Below are 23,382 nucleotides of genomic sequence, written 5' to 3'. Positions count from 1 at the left end.
ATACGTGGAACATTTTCTAGGCTAGACCACATGTTAGGACACAAAACAAGTCTCAATAAACTTTGGAAGATTGAAATCATATCAAGCAACTTCTCTGACCACAATGGTATGAAACTAGAAATTAATTACAATTAAAAAACAACGGCGTTGAAAAACACACAAAGACATGGAGGCTAAATAGCATGTTACTAAACAATGAATGGGTTAACAATAAGATCAAAGAAGAAATCAAAAGATACCTTGAGAAAAATGAAAACAGGAACACAAGTCAAAATCTATGAGACACAGCAAATGCAGTCCTAAGAGGGAAATTCATAGCATTACAGACCTATCTCAAGAAACAAGAAAAATCTCAAATAAACATTCTAACTTTACACTTAAAGGAACTGGGGAAAAAACAATAGCGAACAAAGCCCAAAGTGAGTAGAAGGAAGGAAATAATAAAGATTAAATTGGAAATAAACAAAATAGAGTCTAAGAAAACAGTATAAAAGATCAATGAACCAATATCTGGTTCTTTGAAAAGATAAACAAGATTGATACACCTTTGACCAGACTAACCAAGAAAAAAGAGAGAGAACTCAAATAAATAAAATGAAAAAGGAAAAGTATCAAAAGACACCACAAAATTTGAAGGAATATAAGAAAATATTACAAACAACTATATGACAACAAACTGGACAATCTGGAAAAATATATAAAAATTCCTAAAACATATAATTTTCCAAGATTGAATCAAAAAGAAACAAAAAAATCTGAATAGACCAATTACAACCAATGGAATCAAAGCACTAATGAAAAAAAATTTTCCTGCAAACAAAAGTCCTGGACCAGATGGCTACACAGGTAAATTTTATCAAACATTCAAAGAATAATTGATATCTATCCCTTTTTAAATATTCCAAAAAAATCAAGTGGAGGGAAAACTCCTAAGCTCATATTAGGAGGCCAGATTTACCCTGATTCCAAGACCAAATAAAGACATTACAAAGAAAGAAAATTATAGGCCAATATCCCTGATGAACATCGATGCAAAAATCATCAACAAAATATTAGCAGACAGAATTCATCAATACATTAAAAAATCCCACCAAGATCAAGTGGGATTTATTCCTGGGATGCAAAGTTCGTACAATAGCTGCAAATCAATTAATGGGAAACATCACATATAAACAAAATGAAGTTAAAAATCATATGGTCATATCAATAGATGCAGAAAAAGCATTTGACAGAAATCCAGCATCAATTTATTTATTTATTTATTTTTTTATTGCTTAAAGTATTACAAAGGGTATTACAAATGTATCCATTTTATCCCCCCGCCCTAGACAGTCCCCTAGCCTCCCCTATCACCCAGTGTCTTATGTCCATTGGTTACAGAATCAATTTATGTTTTAAAAAACACACCTCTCATCAAAGTGGGAATAGATGAAGCATATGTCAACATAATAAAGTCCATATATGACAAACCCACAGCTAACTAAAAGCATTTCCCTTAAGATCAGGAACAAGACAGGGATGTTCACTCTCAACACCCTTTATTCAACATAATACGAGAAATCTAGCCACAGCCATCAGAAAAGAAGAAACAAATTGGGAAAGAAGTAGCAAAACTGTCATTGTTTGCATATGATAACATATTGTATATAAAGAACCCTAAAGATTCCACCAAAAAACTATTAGATAAATTCAGTAAAGTAGCAGGATACAAAATAAATACAGCCAAACCTCAGTTCTCTAATGTCTCTCATCTCGGACAATTTGGTTCTTGATCAAATTGTTCACAGAAAATATGTCTAGATTGTCAACCAAAACTTCAGTTTTCTTTCTACCTGACAACCCTTTCATGCTGATACCTCAGCATGACAAAAAGCGTCTCTCAGGCAACAAAGGAGAGAATGCTTTTATGGCTGGAAATCAATGATTAGCACCATTTTAAAACATAAATAGGCCATCAAGAGTGCTAATGTTAAGGGTGTGATAGTGTTCACAAAACAACAATGATAGGCAACTGAAGAGATAGAAAAACTGTTGTTGATTTGGATAAATGAAAATGAGTTAGCCTGTGATAACACTTGGGAGGCAGTGATATATGAAAAAGCAAAGATGCTGCATGTTGAAAGTGATTCATTTAAGGCTAGTAGGGGTGGTTCAATCAATTTAAGAAAAACAAGTGTTTATTTATAGATTAGACATGAATTTTATATAAGAAAGGTTAAAATGGGATCATGTGTGGGTCTGGAACAGATTAATTCAATTTACATGATTTCTAATGGGAAAAAATGTTTTGTTTTTTCAAACAAATCGCTCCTTGAACAGCATTCCAGAACGAATTAAATTCAAGAACCGAGGTTTCACTGTATCAAGAAATCAGTTGCATTTTTATACACCAATAATGAACTGTCAGAAAAGAAAACAATCCCATTCACAATTACAAAAAAAAATACCTAGGAATACCCCAGCCCGCATAGCTTAGTGGTTGAGCACCAACCTATGAACTAGGAGGTAAGGGTTTGATTCTTGTTCAGGGCACATCCCCGGGATGTGGGGTCAACACCTAATGGGGAGCATGCAGGAGGCAGCTGATCAATGATTCTCTCCATCATTGATGTTTCTATCTTCCTCATCCTCTCCCTTCCTCTCTGAAATCAATAAAAATTGATATATTTTTTAAATACCTAGGAATAAATTTAACCAAAGAGGTAAAAGACTTGTTCTTGGAAAATTATAAGACACTGAAGAAAGAAATTGAAGAAGATACAAATAAATGGAAACATATAACATGCTCACAGATAGGAAGAATTAACATTGTTAAAATGTCCATATTACCCAAAGCAATCTATAGATTCAACACAATTCCTATCAAAATACCAATTGTGTAATTCACAGAACTGGAACAAATATTCCCAAAAGACCACAAATAGCCATAGCTATCTTGAGAAAGAGAACAAAGTTGGAGGTATCACGCTTTCTGACATCAAACTATACTACAAGGCTATAATAATCAAAACAGCATGGTACTGGCATAAAAACAAACATATAGTTCAATGGAATAGAATAGGGAGCCCAGAAACAAACCCACACTTATATGATCAATTAATATATGACAAAGGAGACAAGAACATACAATAAGGTAGAGACAATCTATCCACTAAATGAGGTTGAAAAAATTGGACAAAAAAAATGAAACTAGACCACCTGGATTAAAGACTTAAATGTAAGACTCAAAACTATAGGCAGTAACTTCTCAAACATTTCTCTTAGTAATATTTTTTTCTGATATATTCCCTTGAGCAATGGAAACAAAGAAAAAAACAAATAGGACTACATCAAATTAAAAAGTTTTCGTACAGCAAAGAAAAGCTATCAACAAAACAAAAAGACAACCCACTGAATGGAAGAAGATATTTGCCAATGATACAGCCAATAAATATTGATATCCAAAATTTATAAAGAACTCATACAACTCAACACCAAAAAAAAAAAAAATCCAATTAAAAATGGGCAGAGGACCTAAATAGGCATGTATCCAAAAAGGACATACAGATGGCCAATAGACATGAAAAGATGCTCAATGTCACTAATCATCAGAGAAATACAAATTAAAACCACAATGAAAAAAACCCACCACCTCACATCTGTCAGAATGGCTATATATATATATATATATATATATATATATATATATATATATGGCTAAGGGTCCATCCGACCGGTAGCTTTGACATGCAATAACCACCAGGGGGCAGACACTCAACGCAGGAGCTGCCATGACGCACTGGCCATTTAAAATAAACGGCACTGAAGACCTGGTGCCGACAAACCAACACCTGGCTTCCCCCAAATGGGACACAGGCCCCCACCACCACCCCGGAATGACACCCCACCAAATCACAGTCAATGCTGCCAAGACCACATGGTGCAAAATGCAGCCCACAGCCCAGCCCAGCCTGGAAATGGTCACTGTGGGTGATGGGTAATGATGTCAAGTAGCAACGCCCAGCTTCCTCTCCCTAGCAACTAGCCTCCTTGCAGTTTCTTCAGCCCAGGAACATGAGTTGCTTTATAGCCAGGTGCAAATATTTTACACTTTAACCAAATGTCTGTGAAGCATTTTCACATGCCTCATCTTATTTGATCCTCCCAGAAGTCCTGGAGTAGGTAGATAGGAGACTAGGTAGAATCCTATTTTCTTTTCTTTAGCCGGAACATGGAGATTTAGAAAGTTTAGAAACTTGATCCGACTGAAAAGAAGTAAGAAATGGTGGACCTTGAAAATGACTTCAGGTTTTTTCACTGCACAGAATATAGTCAAGCACTGCTGCAGTTAAATATTGTACCCTTTGTTCTCCCTGCGTGATCTATAATAATAATCTGCTACATGGTGATATTTACTGTACTGCTGTGTTGCTGACAATTACCTAAAAGACAAGTTGGGGTGCTTCCCTGGGCTGGAAAAAGTTTAGCTAAATCAGAAAGCAGGACTAATTAAGCAAGTTTATTTTATATATACACTGAGTGGCCAGGTTATTATGACCACCCCATCAGTACTTCATTGACACTTCCAAAAATACTGAATATTAAAAACTTCCTAAGCAAATACTCTCAAGGTTTTATTATTATTATTTGCATAACTAATTCACTTCATTGTACTGATGGGGTGGTCATAATAATCTGGCCACTCAGTGTATAAAAGGCTAAGTTGACTTGCACATGTGTGATACATATAAAGCTCTCAGTGGTGCAAATCGCACTCATTTGTTTCAATCTGTCATTGTCAATCATGAATTTGGTTGACACTTCTATTATAGAGAAAGGGTGATAGCGATATTAAAATGTTTCTTCTAATTAATTTCTTTTCAATGTGCACGAATTCGTGCACCAGGACACTAATCATCAACAAAACAACAAACAACAAGTGTTGGTGAGAATGTGGAGAAAAGGGAACCCTCATGCACTGTTGGTGGGAATGCAGATTGGTGCAGCCACTATGGAAAACTGTACGGAAGTTCCTCAAAATAATTAAAAATGGAAATGTCTTATGACCCAGCTATTCCACTTTTGTGTATATATCTGAAGAAACCTAAAACACTGATTCAAAAAAATATATGCACTCCTATGTTCATTGCAGGGTTATTTATGATAGCCAAGTTATGGAAATAACTCAAGTGCCCATCAATAGACAAGTAAATTAAAAAGTGTGGTATAGCTTAGCTGGTTTAGCTCAGTGGATAGAGCATCGGCCTGTGGACTGAAGGGTCCCAGATTCAATTCTGGTCAAGAGCACGTGCTGGGGTTGTGGGCTTCATCCCCAGTAGGGGGTGTGCAAGAGGCAGCTAATCAATAATTCTCTCTCATCATTGATGTTTCTTTCTCTCTCTCCCTCTCCCTTCCTCTCTGAAATCAATAAAAAAATATATTTTTTAAAAAATGTGGTACATGTATACAATGAAATATTACTTGGTCACAAAAAAGAATGAAATCTTACCATTATGACAGCATGGATATACCTAGAGATTATTATGCTGAATAAGTCAGTCACAGAAAGATAAATACCATATAATTTCACTTATACTGGTATGTGGAATCTAATGAACAATATAAACGAACAAACAAAACAGAAACAGCCTCATGGAGAACAAACTGATGGTTGCTGGAGGGGTAGAGAGGTAGGGGACTGGGTAAAAAAGTTGAAGGAATTGAGAAGTACAGATTTGTAGTTACAAACTAGGCATGGGGATGTAAAGTACAGCACAGGGAATATAGTCAATAATATTGTAAAAGGTATGTATGGTGCCAGATGGATACTAGAAATATCAGAAGGAGCACTTTGATTGTCTAACCACTGTGCTGTACACCTGAAATTAATACAAAATAATATTTAATATGAACTGTAATTTAAAAAATAATAAATAATAAATGATATTCAAATGACACTCTATAAGTAATCATAGAAATATTTAAATAAGATTGCATTTTAGAGCCAGGGCCAAAAAGAGAGACGTAGTGCCACCACTTGGGCACACTGCAGCTTTGAAACTATGGACCAGTGCACTTCCATTAAAATGACATTTCTTGACAAAAAAAATTCTTGCTGGCCCTTGCCAGTTTGCCTCAGTGGATAGAGCGTTGGCCCGCAGACTGAAGGGTCCTGGGTTCAATTGCGGTCAAGTGCATGTACCTTGGTTGCAGGCTCATCCCCAGTGGAGGTTGTGCAGGAGGCAACTGATCAATGTTTCTCTCTCATCGATGTTTCTAACTCTCTATTGCCGGAAGCCAGCCCATCCTTGCTGCTTGACACAGTCGCTGCAGGGAAGAAACATCTGCACAGCTTATGTTTCAAGGGACCTGGCGTATATGGCATACTGTTCTTAATATGTTTGCTCACCTTCATGGTGCTATGTGTCTTAACCAAGGTCACCTCTCTGAGAAAGGTTGTTTCCCCAGGTAGGGATTTTCCCCTGAAGTTAGGGAGGGAATAAAACCCTTTAACTAAATGCCAGGCGGGTAGTTAATCACTTTAACTACCAACAATCACCCTTAAGCTACATAATCTTTACTCCCTGGAATGGAGATAAGAAACGCCCTAACCTTTGGAATAGAAATTGACAGGATTAAAATCAACTTGTATAAATACAGATGTAACAAGACAATAAAAGACAGAACCTGGCTAGGCTGCTGATCACCTGAACGCTGTCTCCATGTCATTCCTTCTTTGCTGACTCCGTCCACACCTTTGGGAACCCCTGGACCTGCTGAGGTTGAACCCCAACACTCTATCCCTATCCCTTCTTCTCTATAAAAAAAAAATCAATAAAATATATTTTAAAATATATATTTTTAAAAATCTTGCTGAATTATGGCATACTAATTGTTATTGATGAATGAAGACTTTTATTAAAGTTTTTATATAAGCTTTTTTGAATAATAAATAAGAAAGCATAAATAGCATATGTATAGGACTTAATTTTTGACTTATTCTAAATTCTACAACTTCAAAAATAAACTAAAATAGAATATGGTACATATATCCAATCTGGAAAACTTAGCTTGCAGAGTCCCTTCATGCTAAGTCTGTAAATTTAAATTTAAAAGCAGTGCTGGCCAGGTAGCTCAGTTGGTTAAAGCCTTGTCCTAATACCCCAAGGTTCTGGGTTTGATACCAGAACCCCGTCAGGGCACATACTCCAATCAACCAATCGATGAATAAATGAGTGAAGCAACAAATTGATGTTTCTCTCTCTCAAATCAATCAGTAAAAACCTTTTTTAAGAAGTAGGCGGAAGCTCCTTATCGGTGACTTACAGGCACCATAAAGGATAGAAAACTGAAATACCATATTTAATGTATCTAGAAATTTTGTGTAAAGAATTAAAGAAACTATATCGTGGGCCAATTATTAAAAACTTGTCATCTCATTTTGGAGTCTATTGTAAATGTGCATGGCATTGTAGTTAACCTAACACCATCATGTTGAAATCTGTATTGTTGAAACTAGTATTTTTGTGCTGACCCAAACCTGACCCAGGACAAAATCTGTCACAACAGAAGTGTAATGTTTCTGAAAGCATGATTGCCCTCTCACTTCTTTTTCACCTTCCTGTGCCTTTCATGAGGTTTTTCCAGTTGGTTAATCATTAATTAATATTTAACAAGACTTTTTCCCAGTGCCAAGCCCTTCTCTGCTTGTCTAGCCTTTAGGCCTTATATGAACTGCTCCACTCTTTCCTGTTGAAGAAGTCCTAACCCTGACTACAGGTTAATGTCTCTGAAGAAATTAATAACGGCAAATGAAGTGTGTGGGGGGTCCTTTATAAGAGCATTCACTTTTTCAGGCATTTTTCCTGAAATGCATGTAAAGTGGGATGTCATTGAACCAATTTTAAATTCATTTTGGAAATTTCCAAGCACACATTTCCTGAACAAAATGGTTCCTACTGGAACAGGGAAGATTTTATTTAGACTAGTCTTCTCCAGCTGTCTCACAAGTCAATCTCTAGCTCTGCCTGGAGAAACCCTCAAACTCCGGCCCTCTGGACCTGCAGTGAGTCAAAGGATCGAAATGTAGATAAGGAGGGGACACCACTACCTGTGTTAATGAAAGAGGTCAGCTATGGCTTGGAGGCAATCTCGTGGGCTAGAAGAAGAAAAGGTATTCTGGCAACAGGAGCCTGTGTCCAAGTTTTCTCTGGTGAAAGGAGACAGATGAGAATTGATGTCCATTTCTAGTCAAAGAAGTGGAAGCACTTTAGTTCTACCATCCCTTCCCACCGCCACCTCTTCCTGAATGGGCATACATACCAGACAGGTGATTTTGGTGAACAGTTTACTGAGCACGAAGCTAAACACTTGAGAGTCCCGTCCTATCCATAATCTGCTCCCCAGACCGCCCAAGGAAAGGGAGAATTGCTGATGTTTTCCCTCTGGGCTGACTGGAGCCAATAAAACTACTAGAAATGTCCCTTCCCATACCGAGATTCTCTTCAAGATTTCGGGGACAAACTGTACCCTCCATAGACTTAAATAGGGGTTTGGTGGCATTCAAACTCTCATTCCCGACATTCCCATCTTTTCATTTATTCCACAAGATTTTTTTGAACACTGTGGACTTTTCTGATCTCCTAGCCAGGGAGAAAGAAGCAGGCGCGGGGTCCAATCTCAGATCCCAGACCCAGCCGCACGGTTCCTGTCCCCATCGCCGCTGCCCGGCGCCCGGCGCGGTGATTATTCTCCCAGCTCTCCACCCAGCTGATGTGACAGGCTCTCGGCCCAATCGGCTTCCTGGTTCCCAGGCCGCCTGCAAGCACCACCCGAACCAATGGCGACGGCCCAGGGGCGGAGGGGCTGGCTGGAGGGGAGGGAGTGCTGGCTTTAGAACCGCAGCCGCAAAGATTCCGAGAGGCAGAAGTTGTCTGAGCGCGTCGGTCGGCGGCGGTCGGGCTGGATCCAGTGCTTTGCGACTTTAGGTAAGTGCTTCTTCGGCACCGGAGGGCACCAGGGTAGGGGGTGTGCCGGGGCGTTGGCAGGAGTGGGTCGGGGTAGAGCATCTCCCGGAACCTCAGAAGGAACGTGCCTTGCCCGGGGGGCGGGGAACAGAGGGGGGTGCGGGGCTGCAAAAATCTGTTTTCTAGCCTTTTGGTGCCAAGGCGCTCGTTCCCGGCAGGGATGGGTGGGAGTGACAGTGTTCCCCTCGACCAGCACCCGCCGCAAGCACGTTTTCTGCTCTTCACTCTACAGAGAAGGTTCTTTCCCAGTAGTTGCTTGACTTGTTGCCAACCTTGAGCTGGAGTCCCTGACGCCAACATTTGCCCTTCTTCCCTAACGTGGCCATGGCCCCGAAGTGGAAATCGAGCTCCTAACTTCCCTCTGTCGTCCTTCTCCAGCTACTGCCACCACCCCGCACCCCCCCCCCCCGGCCCCCGCTCCGGATTCAGGAAATCCCGGAGCCCACAGCCCGCGACGCCTCCGGCCCCCGCTCGCCCGCCTCGGGTGACCTCGCGGGCTCGCGCCGCCCCTGGCGCTTGGGGGTACCGTGTCCCCGGGAGGGGACGAGGCTCCGGTGGCCCGCCGTCCGCCTGCTTGCCGTGCCCTTAGCGAAAGCGTTGTGATCGCACCGCGTCTCCCTATGAGTAAGCACTTTTTCTCTTTCAGTAGCCGAACATCTCCCAAGCCTGGGGCAGTACCTTTCTGCTCTCCTCTCCCCCGACTCCCGCCGCCCGTCGGCTCCCTTCAGCAGCTCCTCTGGCTCTGTAGCCCGAGCGCGCGTCCGGACAGAGGCAGCCCGGGACCTCTCGGGGTGCTCTGGAAGGCACAGCCCCAGAGGCTGTGGGAGGAGGGGGGTACTTCCCCTCTCCCCCCATCAGCTGCACTTGCCGGTATTTACTTTTCTTCACCCGCTATCCTGAAGCGCTCTAATGAGAGGCTGGGGGACACCGACCACCCCCGCCCCGGCTTCTCCCCAGTCCCCAAGTTGCCACCGCCGCCGCTGCTACTGCTCTCCTTAGAGGGCGGCTCCGTTGGCCTCACTCCAGGGCAGGAGATGATCCCAGCCCGGGAAGTGGAGTGGGGTTAAAGCCTTACACGGTGCTTCTTTCTCTTCACCTGCTGTGCATTACATCCCTACTGCTGCACAAGGTTGAACTTAGTTAGATCTAACTGAGTTAGAGAGCCTCGCCTTTTCGGATCAGATAGACAGGATGCTCTGGGTGCCTGGCCTGCTGTGATGGATGGGGGATGGGGAAGAGAGCGTGGCTGGTCACACAGTAGGTAGAAAACGTAGGTGAAGTTAAAAACTACTGAGAGGTAAGCACTACTCCACTTAACTGGATGTCACAATGTGATTGGAAGCCTAAGTTTGATCCTGGAGATGCAATTTACAGCGAATTCCAAGGAAGTGGTGGGAGTCCCACCCATGCCAGTGGCCATCACGTGCCCAAAGTCTGATACCCCTAGGGTAATGGTCACATGACTTCTTTTGACTTTAAGATTGGAATGTAATGGCTGAAGCCCGAATTCCAAAAATTACAGCCTCAGAGAAGGGGAGGGGAGTTTGAACTAGCCTCTAGTCAAGGGAATTCTACTTGAATTTGAATGAGGGACAAAGAAAGGGAATTTAGTGGTCAGATTTTATCCAAAATAAAAACAGGAATGGTTTTTTAAATAAGGGTTTGAGATAAGTTTGTGCTGGGACATATAGCGCCGCCCCCTCCACCCATGAGCCTTCAATCTAGTGATGGCTTTTCTAAATTTAAAAAAAATTCTTACTAATTATTTTCTAGGAAAATTGTTATTTTATTCATACCCTATTTCACCTCTAACTGATAGATTTGAAGCTATATCTTATAATGTTAAAAAAAATAAGGCTTTATTCATATTCCTGGGTCTGGCCTATATTCTAATTGTAGAGTTCTGTTTGAAGGTGGTGGATTATCTCTTGACTACAATTAACCATCAGTTGGTTTCCAGAAGGGAGGAATTTGGGGGGCTGGGAGGAAAAGGGGAAGGGATTGAGAAATACAGATTGGTAATTACAAAATAATCACGAGAATGTAAAGTACAGCAAAGGGAATATAATCAATAATATTGTAATAACTATGTATGGTGTCAGGTGGGTACTGGAAATATTGGGGGAAACACTTTGTAAAGTATATGGTTGTCTAACCACTATCCTTTATACCTGAAACTAATACAGAATAATATGGAATGTAAACTGTAATTGAAAAATAAAAACTAATAAAAGAAAAAAATTAAATTAACCAGTTATTTCTGGTTCGGAATTAATTGGATCAGAAATCAGGAACAGCCCTGGCTGGTTTTGCTCAGTGGATAGAGTGTCAAGCTGACGACTGAAGGGTCCTGGGCACATGCCTGGTTGCGGGCTCATCCCCAATGTGGGGTGTGTGGAAGGCAGCTGATCAGTGATTCTTTTTCATCATTCGTGTTTTTCTCTCTCTCCTTTCCTCTCTGAAATCAATAAAAATATATATAAAAAAGAAAGGATTTCACTTTCAAAAAAATCAGGAAAAAAACAGGGGACACAAAATTTGACAAGTTAAGTTGGTTGTGTCTTTGCCTGTCAAAAGTTTGGTAGAATAATGAGAGGGCGCAGAAACAACTCCCATCTTGACCAATACCCACCCTTGTGGCCCAAATTATGGTTGCTGTAGGAAATACGTGGCAGTTTTGGTGTTCAAATTATATATTACAGAGTAGAGAAATGGGCAGAGGAATCTCTGAGGTCATGAGGTTAAAAGCTTTACTTATTTACCAAAATGGATGCAGCCTTGAAAACAACTAGGGCAGCTAAAAAGGAAACTGGGAACATTAAGAAATTTTAGCTTTGTATGCATTAGCCAAAAACTCTTTGTCCACTGCAGCAACCTCTGATTGACTCCAGCACTTCATTTTCCTGCTGTGCTTGGGTTTCTGAGCCTAAAAACTAGAACTACTTTAAGCACATATTTCTGACCCCAAGGGCTAGCCTTGGGGCACACATTAGCTGGAAAATTGCACCTGCAGTTACTGGAGTTCACTACACAAATAGATAACAACCCTCCCCCACCAGTGGAAGTGAGGTGACAATATAATTTTAGATTGAATTTCTTTTTTTAATTTTTGTATTGATTGATTTTAGACAGAGACATCAGTTTGTTGTTGCACTTCTTTATGCATTCATTGGTTGTTTCCCTATCAAACCCGAAACTTTGGCAGATAGGGATGAGCTACCTGGCCAGGGCTCTAGACTGAGCTTCTAATAAATATTTAACCTTAAAAAGGACAGTACAGCCTGGCTGGTGTGGCTCAGTGGTTGAGCGCTGAACCAGGAACCAAAAGGGAAGATAATTTGGCCATGGTGCTTGAGCACTAAAGTCATTATTTTTGGTGAAACTGACAGGGAAAAGGAAGAAAGTCCACTTGCCATTCATTATTCCATATTCTGTCATAGGCATTATTTCGACTTGCCTTTCCAAGGAATTTACTGACATAATATTCTTAGCACATGTGATACATTCATGAATTTGCTATTGTGTTTGATATAGCATAATCTAGGTGGAATGTGTGTTAAACTGTTTGTTTTTGCTATTTAGTACAGATTCCAAAAGTAGCTGGTATAAAATTACAAATGAACATCTATCTATACATGACAACTTGGGTATCTGTTTTTAAAATCATTTTGTATTTGCTCATATGGTAATTTCTCTTTTGGTGAAAAGTAATCCAGGGGGTGGAAAATTTGATCTGTGAAAATAATAAAACTCGGTTTAGAAGAAAACAGCTAGATCATGTTCTGAGTCTGTATAAATTATTCTAAGGAGTGATGTAACATGTAACGTATGTTCAATGTGTTGGAAGTTTCAAAAGCTTTTTGGATACATTACAACGTTGGAAGCTCTTTTAGACACCAGTGGTCACGACTAGCTGTTTTTAGTTATGAGAGAACTTTGGTTAAAGTTATGGCTTGGCTAATCATGAAATGTCAGCCTCAGGAAAAGATTGGATAATACTTGAGCCATCTTGTAGGTAGTGATGGAGGTGAGGCAGTTTCAAAACATTCATTATGTTTAATATTGAATTTGCCTTATTTTTAGTACTTGAAGGACAAATATTACTGAGTATAAACTGGTTTAGGGATGAAAAGCATTGCTGGTTAAATGAAAATGAAAATACTGGAGGGGGGAAGTATGTGGGGATTGGCTTCAGAAGAACTGGATTCTAGACACGGCTCTGCCACTGACTCATAGCTTGACCTTGAGAAAGCCACTTAAAATTATTATATTGATAACTAACATTGAGTACACACATGTGCCAGACACCATGAATTTTCTCATTTCTGAAATGAGGGCATAGCTCAAGATTTTTGGTTTCCTGGAATTTTTTTTTTCAAATAGTTATAGTCTGGCTTATTTTAGTTATATTTATCACTTGAATTTTCAACTTTCAATGCAACTTTATTGAACCAAGTTAAATAACTTCTGGCAAGTTGATGATCACCACTGGCTTATTCCAGGATTAATGTTAGTTCTTTAAAATATAGAGGTACCTTTTATATCATTCCGTAACAAGGATTTTTTTGGCACATTAAACCAACTGATTTTACATTATGAGAAAACTTAATTTTTCCTACCAGCGTAGAAATTTGTTTGATAGTAAGGAGGTAGTGTTGTTAATTGAAAAAGGCATTGAGTGTGGAATCCAGGGCCTTTTAGTCCTCTACAGTTTGGACAGATAGCCCATCTTAAGTAAATCTTGGAAGTTCTCTGTTCATATCTGGATTTTACTTTATTTGTTAGCCATCTGTTTCCAATCTATGTATTTCACAGGCATGCTGAAAGGATAAGTGAGCTATGTAAGCCTTGGCTCTTCAGCAGACAGGTGCTATATAAATTCAAAGTACTGTAGTAGTATATCATAGAAACACTAGAGCTTTAATAAGAGTTTATAGAAATGGTAGAGTTCTCATCACTTAAGTCTTGCCACATTTGTACTTGTCTGTAAAAGTTCTTCAGCCATCCAATTTCACGAGCAAAGGAGAAATAAAGCCAGACATATTATAATGAAAAATAAGAGAAATAGTTGATAACAAGAGAATAAAAACCTATACATAATACTTTCTTATATTTTTAGCCTCTCTACTGTGCCAAGTAGCCTGTGAGAGCCATTAATGTGATGGTGGCTTTTGCAGGCTACCACAGGTGGTAGACCTTTCTCAAGGACTACTGAACAGTGTTTTCATGTTCATTATTAATCACTACAGAATCTATTGGCTAATCATGCTACATTCTTCATTCTTAGTTTTGGGATTGCCTGTAATAGGAGGTTTTGTGTAAAATTGCTCATGAAAAATCAAGTGTTTCTCCTTATAATTGGGAGGACAACATGCAAGTATGCAAAAATGCATAATGAAGATAATCTGTATATTTAAGGGTCTGTGCCATCATTAACACAGAAAAGGTGAAAAGTTAATATAAATCTTCATTTGAAAAATAAATGTGTTGGGCTAAATGGGTCATTGTCATTCTTTTTATAGATGGGCCATTTTCACCCATTATCCTCAAATCTGTTAATTTGGAATTCATTTTTAAAGTTTATTATAATTTTGCCAATTATATGATGGTTCTTTAACTGTTGCTCTTTTGAGTTATGCATTTTTCCTTTGATTAAAATTATGTTTGATGACATTTGTTAATATATCACTTTTAAAGTGATAGTAGTTAATTAAAATTAAATTAAGTTGGTGGAAAAAATTAAAATTTTAAAAAATGAAATAAGCAGAAAGCCCTGGGTTAAAGGACTTTAAAAATAACCTGGTATCATAGGACGAGTTCTGAAAAATAGCTTCTTTTTTTGCTAACAAATCTTTAAAAAAAAAAAAGTCTAAGCTCTAATTTCTACCATCTCTGGTTTAAAATATTGACAGCAAAATTTTTGTTATCTTGTAAACCATTCACTGAAAATATAACTGATTCTCTTAAACCGACACACACAGAGAGAGAGAGAGAGAGAGAGAGAGAGAGAGAGAGAGAGCTTTTACTTTCTTTTAAAGTTTTTTTTTAAAATATGTTTTTATTCCTTTCAGAGAGAGGAAGGGAGAGGGACAGAGATAGAAACATCAATGATGAGATAGAATCATTGATAAGCTGCCTCCAGTATACCCTGTACTTCTAATCAGCAACCTGGGCATGTGCCCTGACCAGAAATCGAGCCCTGACCTCCTGGTTCATGGGCCAACTCTCAACCATTGATCCACACTGGCTAAGCTAAAGTTTTTACTCTTTATAAAATAAAATTGGTGGGGGTAGTATCATAACTTTGAATATTGATATTATTGCATTCTATATTATATGCTCTGATTACATAGTGTGCACTCAGACATTCAAAGCATATATTTTATTGATTTCAGAGAGGGAGGAAGAGAGAAATAGAAACATTATTGATGAGAATCATTGACTCTGCCTCCTGCAAGTCCCCTGCTGGGGACTGAGCCCATAACCCAGGCATGTGTCCCAACCAGGAATCTAGGCATCAAACTGTGACCTCTCCTGGTTCTTAGGTCGAAGCTTAACCACTGAACCACACCAGCTGGACCAGATTGACATTTTCTTATTCACACTGAATGATACATTGTCTTTCGGAGATGAGTATAATTTGTAAGCTTTTTTCCCGTATTTTTTAATTTGCTTGCACATTTTCCTTTGCCATTTCTTAAGGTCCTTTTTGGTATTTTGGGGGCTTATATTTCAGGTCAGGGAGAATTACCATTTTAGACTGAACAGTGTTTTCTCAGAGGTGAAAATGACAGGAAATGGTTCCTGGGGTATATTCTGTTGCTATAAAAGTCAGTGTGTATGATTTAGTCATCTAAAGGTTACTAAAGTAAACTACGACACTGAAAAAGTGTCCTAAGTGGTGCATACTTAAGATGTTTTTAATCACTTTACTTTGGATTAAAGAAATTCAAGGCCATTATAAAAATCTTAAAAACGTAACAGGGTTTATAAAGAAGAAAATTTAAATTACTCAAAATTGTACCACCTACCACTTCTTTATATGTTTTATCTATTTCCTGTGTCAAGAGAAAGTTAGGTATTTTTACCATTGGTATCATATGGCACATACAGTTTTATCCCATTCTCTCACTTACTGCATTCTGAACATGTTTTCACATAATCAAATATTTTTTTAAAGTTTAAAATCACTGGGTGGTAGTCTATATAATGGACATTTCATAATCTATTTTACTGATTCCAGGTTGTTGGAAGTTTATGTTATTTTCATATCTTCTAGAAAGGGCTTCAGGGAACTTCTGTGGGCAAGAACCATTTTGCGACTGATTATTTCTTAGAGATAAATACATAGAAGAGAAATTGCAAGAAGTTTTGTTTTTAAACATGAATTCCTTTGACAATCTCTGGAAGTTAAACATTGGCTTAAGCAAAAAAAAAGCCTTGATTGCAACCAGTGGCACTAAAAGAAAAAAAGGCCATTCTTTATATAGTGTGTCATACTGACCAAACTGGACCTGGTTTAGGTAAAGTATATGCCTTGGAAATATTTTGGTTTCTTCTGATCTAGTTAACAGGTGCAAAGCAGGATGAAGTAGAATCCTGTGCGGTATACAATCATAGGAAGCTCTATTTTTTGAAACGGAAATCTTAGTGGAGGAAGGGAGACAGGTTTGTTTTTCAGTCTCCTGTAGATTTCAGGTTGCTATAAAACTTGGTTCAAGTATATGAAGCTTAGCCCAGCCAGCATGGCTCAGTGGTTGAGCTTCAACCTATGAACCAGGAGGTCATGAGTTTGATTCCTCAGGGCATATGCCTGGGTTGTGGGCTCCATCCCCAGTGGGGGACGTGCTGGAGGCAGCCAATCAATGATTCTCATCATTGATGTTTCTATCTCTCTCTCCCTCTCCCTCTCTGAAATCAATAAAAATAAACGTTTTGTTAAAAAGCATACTGAGCTTATTTGTGATCATACACCTTCAGTATTCTACAGAAACTTTTTATCCTGGAGTTGGTTAAATGACTGTTTGTTGAAAGGCTTCTTTAATCTCCGGCTATTGGTCTCTTGCCATCACTCAATAAACTCAAACATTTTGTTTCATTCAGGTTGCTTAAATAATATTACTAATCAAAAATACAATTGTAAAAATTCTGATGCTGCCACTTACTTTGTACCTAGTTTCAGTATATGGTGACCCCCCAAATTACAAACACTTGTATTAAATATTTTCTTTATTCCAATGGCTCCTTGTACACTGCATATGCCTCTCTAAACATGCTGCTTCACAGACCTGCCCTGACGTTTTTTTCCTCCCCGCAGTTCAGCAGTCTCACTAAGGACCATGTTGGAAGGTTTATTTGACCTGACAACTTTCTAAAGTCTAACCACCTCCTTTTGTCTTTTCAGGGGAGTCATATACATACTATATTTCATAGTCAGAATGGATTTTAGCATAAAATGGCTTTGTTATTTTATATCTCTGTGACATTGAGGAAATTCTTTTAAGTCCTCCAAACCTCAATTTCTCCATTTATAAAATGAGGATAATATCTCTTGTCACATTGTTGGCCTTAGAATCAAATGAGAACATTTATAAGGAAACTAGCATATTAGTAGGTACTTAATAAATGTCCCCATTTACAAGTCAGTTGATGTTGCCTTAGATATGGTCTCTGTTAGGTGTGTACATCTATCTACCTCTTCATTGTTCTCTTAATTCAAACCCCTTTTCCTTAAGTGTCACCACATAAGATACATAAGATCATTTATTTTTTTCTGTTTTATAATGGCATTGTGAAAATACTGCTTTCAATTGCTTTTCATTGTGAATGTGAAGGATTTTTAACAAAGTTCCAGTTTGGCTTACCTCAGAAAGCTGTTCACCATTTAATTTATTCTTTTGTGAGGACATGCCATCCAAGTCTAAACAACTGGCTCTCAAAGGAAAATTGGATATGACTTTTAATACATTGCAGATACCATTATAAGTTCATTGCCATTAACAAATATAGCTTAGATCAGGATGAAAAGTAATACTTTTGTGGGGAGGAAAAAATACTTTAAGTTCTTCAGTGTTTCTACAATAGTAGAAATTGTAAAAATGTGAATGTTAAAAAGTTTACCTTTAAAAAAATGGGAGAAAAGATAAAATAAATTAGTGAAAACATAAAAATGCTGGAGATGGCAGAAGGTTATAAATTAAATTAATAGCTTTCTAAGATGACATGTAGCCTTTAGAAATGTATGAGTCCAAAACATATTAATCATAAATTTATGATGCCCATTATTTCTTCCAGTGGAAGTTTTCAAAGGAAAAAAACCAGGAAATGATAAAGGACATTGGCACATTCAAGAAATATTTTGAGGGGGGGCGGTCAATTGGGGAAAAGGGAGACATATGTAAAACTTCAGACAATAAATAAAATAAGACATTTTGAGCAGTTTGTGGGTCTCCGGTTTACAGCTACAGTGAAATCATTTTTTCTTTTTTTTTTTTTTTACAGTGAAATCATTTTTGCAAGTGTTTATGAATAATTTAAATTTTGTTTTTTTGTATCATGGTAATTTAAAAACAAATATAGGCAAGTTATCATTAAGTGTAGATAGCAAAAAAGTAGTATTGATAGGTTTACATGTTTAAATATATAAACTAACCCATGCATTTGGGTTCTTATCCTAAATCGAAATATTCTAGTATTAGTTTGATCCCTGGGGGAGAGCGACAACTAAAGCCCCGGCCGCTGTTTTCTCAGTGGTTAGAGTGTCGTCCTGTGCACCAAATGGTTGTGGATTGGATTCCCAGTCAGGGCACATACCTGGGCTGTGGGTTCGATCCCCGGTTGGGGTGCGTGCATGAGGCAACCGACCGACATTTCTCTCACACACCCATGTTTCTCTCTCCCTCTCTCTTCCTCTCTCTCTAGAATCAATGAAAAACATATAGGGGAATTACAAAACAACCCAGAATATATTCATAAGGGCTAGCAGAAGGGGGAAAACTTTCTTAACCACAGAAAATTTCTGTAAAACCAAGCAAAAGACTGATATGTCAAGTCAAGTACCTTGAAATATGTATTATGTAAAAGAAGGCTTGTAAGCCATTTATAAATAGATGTAAAACTCTGGAAAACTTAAAAATATTACCACAGTTCTCAAGTATATATTGAGATAGTGCAAACTGAAAATGGAGTAATAGTTAGCCAAGGATAGTAACACAGACAGTACCTTAGTCTGTGGAATGATTTCATCCATTCAACTAAATAAAAGTTTATGAAGTCGGTTAGGTGCTAGAGCTACAAAGATCGATGATACTTATGCAGTCTAGTAAAAGAGAAAAACACAAAAGTAATGTTCGATTTCATGAAACCTAAAAATATCCTCATATGCAGAAAATGAAGTTAAATATGGCCTCTACTTTTTTCCTGCACACCCTCTCACCCACGCTCACACCCACGCTCACACACGCACACTCCCTCGCGGGCTCTCACCGCCTCTTTTCTGAACATGAAATAATTTTTAAATTTAAACCTTGTGCCAACAAAGACATTCATTTATAATCCAATATAATCAAATCTAAACTAAGAACAAATCAAATTTAAACATTGTTATTTCTTTGCAATAATTATCGCAGCCTAAAAAAGTGCCCACAATGAGTTAATTTTACTTAAATAGAACATTGCTCAGCCTATAAATGAAGGTCAGCAGACACCAGTGTCTTGGAATAAAATAGCCCTTTGGCAAGAAAATGAGCCACACCCCACTTCGTTTTTACAAAAATAAAATTCTTTCCAGCTTTACTAAATTGTAAATGTGTGCTCAGCATGTACTTCTGCAGTAGTTGGCTCTGCAGCTGTGGAAATATCCATGTATGCAGAAGCTCTTAAAAACATTGATTCACCATTGACTTGTACATGTAGCTCTCCTATTTTCTGTAATACAGTATTCTGTTGTTTCATCTGACTCACGGATAATATTAAGTAACTACAGGTCTAGCTATACCTTAATTTCCAGCCTTGAACTTCTTGAATGTTACAGAATTTAAAATGAGCAGGAAAACCCAGGATTCCAAATCTGATCATTGTTTCATTTTGGTGGGAGAGAACTGAATGAATGTACTGTGCTCGGATGTACTATGTCTGCTGTGCTATATGGTTTTCTTCAAAGACAATAGTATTATATTCCTGCCATGTACCATAGAGACAACCGTACTAATGGGGGGAAAGGAAAATAAACCCTGCAGGGAGGCCCCATTTTCCTATTTTGCTCACCGTGCACCTGACACACACCAGGTCTCTCTACATACATTTGAAAGAGTGAAAAGTAAATGGTCATGAATAGTTTTTTGCTGAATAATAAGTTTAATTCTCTTCTATGGATGAATAATATTCCACTGTATAAAAATTAAATTGTGAAATACTAATCAGCAACTCAGTAACCTATGAGTCCCTTGAACGCAATACATAATGATGCAAATCTATAAGAAGACTAAGCAAAGCAAGTGGCTTCCTTGATTTTCGTTCTCTTTTAGTTACTCTAAAAGGATGGTCATGCGTAAATGGTATGGATTGCACTTTAATTGTAAGAACTGCTTGACTTTAGAGTTAAAGAGGAAATTGGGACATACTAGTCTTTGTTCACTTGAAATTTTTTAACTTTTTATTTTTTTAACTTTTATTCTCAGTTACAGTTGACTTTCAATATTGTATTAGTTTCAGCTGTACAACATAGTAATTAGGCATTTATATAACTTATAAAATGATTCCATTTATATAACTTACAAAATGATAACTTACACCTGACACCATGTATAATTGGTACAATATTATTGACTAAAATCCTTAAACTGTATTTTACATCCCCATAACTAATTTGTACTTATAAACCCTTCACCTTTTTCATTCAGCCACCTAAGCCTCCTCCTATCTGGCAACCATCAGTTTGTTCTCTGTATCTATGAGGTTGCTTCTGTCTTGCTTGTTGATTTATTTTGTTTTTTAGGTTATAGATATTAAGTGAAATCATATGGTATTGGTCTTTCTCTGACTGAGTAATTCTACTTAGCATAGTATCTGCTAGGTCCATCCATGCTGTCACAAATGGTAAGATTACATTCTTTTTTATGGCCAAGTAATATTTCATTGCATATATATAACACTTTATTCATTCCTCTTAATCTATTTAATCTATATACATTTAAAGTAATTTTTTAAAAATATATTTTATTGCTTTTTTACAGAGAGGAAAGGAGAGAGATAGAGAGTTAGAAACATCAATGAGAGAGAAACATCGATCAGCTGCCTCCTGCACACCCCCCACTGGGGATGTGCCCGCAACCAAGGTACATGCCCTTGACCGGAATCGAACCTGGGACCTTTCAGTCCTCAGGCCGACGCTTTATCCATTGAGGCAAACCGGTCCCGGCATATATACATTTAAAGTAATTATTGATAGGTATGTACTTATTGCCATTTTATTGTTTTCTGATTGTGTAGTTCTTCTCTGTTCCTTTCTTATTCTCTTGCATGTTGTTGACTTTCTATAATGTTGTACTTCAATTTCTTTTTCTTTATTTCTCATATAGCTCTTGTATATTTTTAGTTTGTGGTTACCATGTGCTTCGTATATACCAAGCTATGTTTATAGCAATCTATTTTAAGTTGATGGTTGCTTAAGTTCTAACACATAATCACCACTGTTTTTACTCACACCCTCCTTATATTTTTGTCATTACTTTTTACTTCTTTTGTTTGTGCATGTGTGTTTGTGTGTATCCCGTAATTTCCTATTGTAATTACACATGATGTTCCTACTTTTGCCTTTTAACCTTTGTACTAGCTTTAGTGTTGGTTGATCCACTGCTTTTATTATGTATTTGCCTTTGTCAGTGAGAATATTTTTTCTGTGATATTTTTTATTCATTTTTTTTCTTAAAGAAGTCCCTTTAGCATTTCTTGTAATACTGGTTTAGAAGTAATGAACTACTTTAGCTTTTTCTTATCAAGGAAGCTCTTTATCTCTCCTTTGATTCTAAACCATAGCCTTGCTGCTGGGTAGAGTAGTCTTGGTTGTAAGTCCTTGTTTTTTATCACTTTGAGTATTTCATGCCAATTCCTTCTGGCATGGAAAGTTTCTGTTGAGAAATCCCCTGACAGTCTAATGGGAGCTCCCTTGTAGATAACTAATTGCTTTTCTCTTGCTGCTTTTAAGAATGTCCCTTTGTCTTTAACCTTTGGCATGTTAATTGTGTGTTTTGGTGTGGGCTTCTTTAAGTTCATCTTTTTTGGGACTCTGCACTTCCTGGACTTATATGTCTTTTTTCTTCCCCAGGTTAGGGAAGTTTTTCAGTCATTATTTCTTCAAATAGGTTTTCAATTCCTTGCGCCTTCTTTGGACACCCCATAATGCAAATGGTATTATGTTTGATGTTGTCCCAGAGGTTCCTTAAACTATCCTCATTTTGTAAAATTATTTTTTGTTTGTTTTTGCTGTTTCAATTGGGTGTTTTTGATATCTTGTTGTCCACATCACTGATTTGGGTCTCTGCTTCTTCTAATCTGCTGCTGATTCCATCTAGTGTATTCCTCATTTCAGTTATTGTATTGTTTCTAACTGGTTCTTTTTTTTGGATTTTATCTCCTTTTAATGTTACCTATTTCTTTATTGCAGTTCTTACTGAGATAATCTCTTCTTCCCCTAAATTCATTGAGCATCTTTATAACCAGTGTTTTGAACTCTGCATTTGGTAGATTGCTTCTTTTTGTTTGTTTGTTTATCCTCACCCAACGATATTTTTTCCATTGACTTTTTAGAGAGAGTAGAAGGGAGGGAGAGAGACACAGAGAGAAACATTGACGTGAGAGAGACACATCAATTGGTTGCCTCCCACACGCACCCCAACTGGAGACCAGGGATTAAGCCTGCAACCAAGGCACATGCCCTTGACCAAAATCAAACCCACGACCTTTCAGTCTGTGAGCTGATGCTCTAGCCACTGAGCCAAACTGGCTAGGGAAATTGCTTCCTTTTTAACATTTCCTATTTCTTTGTTGAAATTCTCACTGAGATCATCTATTCTTCCCCTAAGTTCATTGAGCATCCTCATTAACCAGTGTTTTGAACTCTGCATCTGGTAGATTGCTTGGCTCCATTTTGTTTCATTCTTTTTCTGGAGTTTTGTCCCATTCTTTAATTTAGGATATATTTCTTTGTTTTCTCATTTTGGTTGCCTCCCTATGTTTGTATGTATTTAGGTAGAGCTGCTATGTCTCCCAGCCTTGGCAGAGTAGCCTTATGTAGTAGGTGTCCTGTGGGGCCCCAGTTTCCCTGGCCAACTGAGCTGGGTGCTCCAGGGGTATCCATTGTGTGGGTTGTGTGTGCTCT

At 38.1% G+C, this 23,382-nt stretch overlaps 1 protein-coding gene across 2 annotated transcripts in view; it reads left to right on the top strand.

Annotated features, from left to right (window-relative positions):
* Window positions 1–8,818: 8,818 nt before the first annotated feature.
* Window positions 8,819–23,382, top strand: part of PLS3 (plastin 3) — an 86,220-nt gene continuing 71,656 nt past the window's right edge. For both annotated transcript variants that reach the window (XM_059679437.1, XM_059679439.1), the window contains exon 1: window positions 8,819–8,966. The gene's annotated coding sequence lies outside the window, so the exon portion shown is untranslated. The remainder of the gene's footprint in view (window positions 8,967–23,382) is intronic.

This window comes from Myotis daubentonii, chromosome X, assembly GCF_963259705.1.
Source record: "Myotis daubentonii chromosome X, mMyoDau2.1, whole genome shotgun sequence".
Taxonomy (NCBI): Eukaryota; Metazoa; Chordata; class Mammalia; order Chiroptera; family Vespertilionidae; genus Myotis; species Myotis daubentonii.
The sequence above is the reverse complement of the archived record's forward strand: the minus strand, read 5'-3'. Positions and strand labels throughout refer to the sequence as shown.